The sequence below is a fragment of the Triticum urartu genome, chromosome 6, assembly GCF_003073215.2.
Source record: "Triticum urartu cultivar G1812 chromosome 6, Tu2.1, whole genome shotgun sequence".
Taxonomy (NCBI): Eukaryota; Viridiplantae; Streptophyta; class Magnoliopsida; order Poales; family Poaceae; genus Triticum; species Triticum urartu.
In genome coordinates this window covers 555,091,123-555,095,825 of record NC_053027.1, presented here as the reverse complement: position 1 = coordinate 555,095,825, position 4,703 = coordinate 555,091,123, and positions in this window count along the sequence as shown.

The window sequence follows — 4,703 nt, the reverse complement described above, 5'->3', positions numbered from 1 at the left end:
AATTCTGGGCTGGGCCTCCGGTTAATAGGTTAGTCCCAAAAATAATATAAAAGTGGAAAATAAAGCCCAATATAGTCCAAAACAGTAGATAATATAACATGGAGCAATCAAAAATTATAGATACGTTGGAGACGTATCAGGCATCCCCAAGCTTAATTCCTGCTCGTCCTCGAGTAGGTAAATGATAAAAAGAGAATTTTTGATGCGGAGTGCTACTTGGCATAATTTCAATGCAAATATTCTTAATTGTGGTATGAATATTCAGATTAGAAAGATTCAAGACAAAAGTTTATATTGACGTAGAAAATAATAATACTTCAAGCATACTAACAAAGCAATTATGTCTTCTCAAAATAACATGGCCAAAGAAAGTTATCCCTTCAATATCATATAGTCTGGCTATGCTCCATCTTCCCCACACAAAATATTTAAATCATGCATAACCCCGATGACAAGCCAAGCAATTGTTTCATACTCTAACTTTTTCAATCTTCACGCAATACATGAGCGTGAGCCATGGATATAGCACTATAGGTGGAATAGAATGGTGGTTGTGGAGAAGACAAAAAGGAGAAGATAGTCTCACATCAACTAGGCGTATCAACGGGCTATGGAGATGCCCATCAATAGATATCAATGTGAGTGAGTAGGGATTGCCATGCAACGGATGCACTAGAGCTATAAATGTATGAAAGCTCAACAAAAGAAACTAAGTGGGTGTGCATCCAACTTGCTTGCTCACGAAGACCTAGGGCAATTTGAGGAAGCCCATCATTGGAATATACAAGCCAAGTTCTATAACGTAAAATTCCCACTAGTATATGAAAGTGACAACATATGAGACTCTCTATATGAAGAACATGGTGCTACTTTGAAGCACAAGTGTGGAAAAAAAGGATAGTATCATTGCCCCTTTTTACTTATATTTTTTTGGGCCTTCTTTTTTTTCTTTGGCCTTTCTCTTTTTTTGGGGGGGACAATGCTCTATTGAATGATGATCATCACACTTCTATTTATTTACAACTCAATGATTACAACTCGATACTAAAACAAAGTATGACTCTATATGAATGCCTCCGGCGGTGTATCGGAATATGCAATGAATCAAGAGTGACAAGTATGAAAGAATTATGAACGGTGGCTTTGCCACAAATACTATGTCAACTACATGATCATGCTAAGCAATATGACAATGATGGATGTGTCATGATGAACTAGATGGTGGAAAGTTGCATGGCAATACATCTCAGAATGGCTATCGAAATGCCATAATAGGTAGGTATGGTGTCTGTTTTGAGGAAGGTATATGGTAGGTGTATGATACCGGCGAAAGGTGCGCGGTATTAGAGAGGCTAGCAAGGGTGGAAGGGTGGGAGTGCGTATAATCCATGGACTCAACATTAGTCATAAAGAACTCATATACTTATTGCAAAAATTTAGAAGTTATCAAAGCAAAGTATTACGCGCATAATCCTAGGGGGATAGATTGGTAGGAAAAGACCATCGCTCGTCCCCGACCGCCACTCATAAGGAAGACAATCAATAAATAAATCATGCTCCGACTTCATCACATAACGGTTCACCATACGTGCATGCTATGGGAATCACAAACTTCAACACAAGTATTCTTTAAATTCACAACTACTCAACTAGCATGACTTTAATATTATCACCTCCATATATCAAAACAATTATCATGCTTCAATCTTTTCTTAGTATTCAACACACTCAAAAGAAAGTTTCACAAATTTTGAATACCGAGCATATTATTATTAGGCAAATTACCATGCTATTAAGAGACTCTCAAATTAATTTAAGTGAAGCATGAGAGATCAATAGTTTCTTTAAAACAAATCCACCACCGTGCTCTAAAAGATCTAACTAAAGCACATAGAGCAAAATTATCTAGCTCAAAAGATATAAGTGAAGCAAAACTATCTAGCTCAAAGGATATAAGTGAAGCACATAGAGCAAAATTATCTAGCTCAAAAGATATAAGTGAAGCACATAGAGTATTCTATCAAATTTTAATTCATGTATGGCTCTCTCAAAAGGTGTGTACAGCAAGGATGATTGTGGCATACTAACAAACAAAGACACAAATAATACAAGACGCTCCAAGCAAAACACATATCATGTTGGTGAATAAAAATATAGGTCCAAGTAAATTACCGATGGAAGTGGACGAAAAAGAGGGGATGCCTTCCGGGGCATCCCCAAGCTTTGACTTTTTAGTGTCCTTGGATTATCTTGGGGGTTCCATGGGCATCCCCAAGCTTAGGCTCTTGCCACTCCTTGTTCCATGATCCATCAAAAGAATTCACCCAAAACTTGAAAACTTCACAACACAAAACTCAAGATAGAAAACTCGTGAGCTCCGTTAGCGAAAGAAAACAAAAGACCACTTCAAGGTACTGTAATGAACTCATTATTTATTTATATTGGTGTTAAACCTACTGTATTCCAACTTCTCTATGGATTATGAACTATTTTACTAGCCATAGATTCATCAAAATAAGCAAACAACACACGAAAAACAGAATCTGTCAAAAACAGAACAGTCTGTAGTAATCTGTAGCTAGCGCAAAATATGGTACCCCAAAAATCTAAAATAAATTTCTGGACGTGAGGTATTTATCTATTAATCATCTGCAAAAATAATTAACTAAATAGCACTCTTCAAATAAAAATGACAGCAGTTCTCGTGAGCGCTAAAGTTTCTGTTTTTTACAGCAAGTTCAACAGGACTTTCCCCAAGTCTTCCCAGCGGTTCTACTTGGCACAAACACTAATTAAACACAAAAAAACACAACCAAAACATAGGCTAAATAATTTATTTATTGAATAACAGCAAGGAAAAATATTGGGTTGTCTCCCAACAAGCGCTTTTCTTTAAAGCCTTATAGCTAGGCATTGGTAATTTTAATGATGCTCACAAGAAAGACAAGAATTGAAGCACAAAAGGAGCATCATAAAGCATGTGACAAACACATCTAAGTATAACATACTTCCTATGCATAGGCATCTTAAAGGCAAACAAATTATCATAGCAAGCAAAAACTAGCATATGCAAGGAAGCGGAAAGAAATAATAGCAATCTCAACATAACGAGAGGTAATTTAGTAACATGAAAATTTCTACCACCATATTTTCCTCTCTCGTAATAATTATATGTAGGATCATAAGCAAATTCAACAAAATAGCTATCACATAAAATATTTTCAACACGATCCACATGCATGCAAAGTTGACACTCTTTCAAAATAGTGGGATTAACATTAACTAAAGTTATGACCTTTCCAGACCCACTTTCAGTAATATTGCAAACACTATTATCAATCTCATATTCATCATGGGGCTTAAATAAATTTTCAATATCATAAGAAGAATCACCCCAATCATAATCATTGCAACAAGTAGTAGACATAGCAAAACTAGCATCCCCAAGCTTAGGGTTTTGCATCTTATTAGCACAATTGACATCAAGAGAATTTATAATTCAAAGATCTATCATGAGTCACTTCATGAAGCACTTCATCACGATTTTCAGATTTACGGATTTCAGGCAAAAGCTTATAAAGATAATCTAGTGCATCCAAATCACTAGGAATTGGTTCATCATAATTGGATCCCTTAAAAATATTGGCAAGCAGATGAGGATCCGTAGATCTTAAGTTCTCTGTTTAGTAATAAATAAACAACTATTCCAACCATACGAGAAAACAAGAAACGGGAAAAAGAGGAAAATAGAGAGGGAGGATAGAGAGAGAGGGCGAATAAAACGGCAAGGGTGAATTGGGGGGAGAGGAAAATGAGAGGCAAATCGCAAATAATGTAATGCGAGAGATAGGGATTGTGATGGGTACTTGGTATATTGACTTTTTGCGTAGACTCCCCGGCAACGGCGCCAGAAATCCTTCTACGCTTGAGCTTGCATTGGTTTTCCCCCAAGAGGAAGGGATGATGCAGCAGAGCAGCGTAAGTATTTCCCTTAGTTTTTGAGAACCAAGGTATCAATCCAGTAGGAGCCCACGCTCAAGTCCCTCGTACCTGCACAAAGCGATAGCTACTCGCAACCAACGCGATTAGGGGTTGTCAAGCCCTTCACGGTCACTTATGAGAGTGAGATCTGATAGATAGAATATTTTTGGTATTTTTGATATAAAGATGCGAAGTAAAAAGTAAAGGCAAAGTAAATAGCAAAACAGTATAAAAGTGATGGAGATTGATATGATGAGAATAGACCCGGGGGCCATAGGTTTCACTAGTGGCTTCTCTCAAGAGCATAAGTATTCTACGGTGGGTGAACAAATTACTGTTGAGCAATTGATAGAATTGTGCGTAATTATGAGAATATCTAGGCATGATCATCTATATAGGCATCACGTCCGTGACAAGTAGATCGAAATGATTCTGCATCTACTACTATTACGCCACTCATCGACCGCTATCCAGCATGCATCTAGAGTATTAAGTTAAAAACAGAGTAACGCCTTAAGCAAGATGACATGATGTAGAGAGATAAATTCATGCAATATGAAATAAACCCCATCTTGTTATCCTCAATGGCAACGATACAATACGTGCCTTGCTGCACCTTCTGTCACTGGGTAAGGACACCGCAAGATCGAACGCAAAGCTAAGCACTTCTCCCATGGCAAGAACTACCAATCTAGTTGGCCAAACCAAACGGATAATTCGAA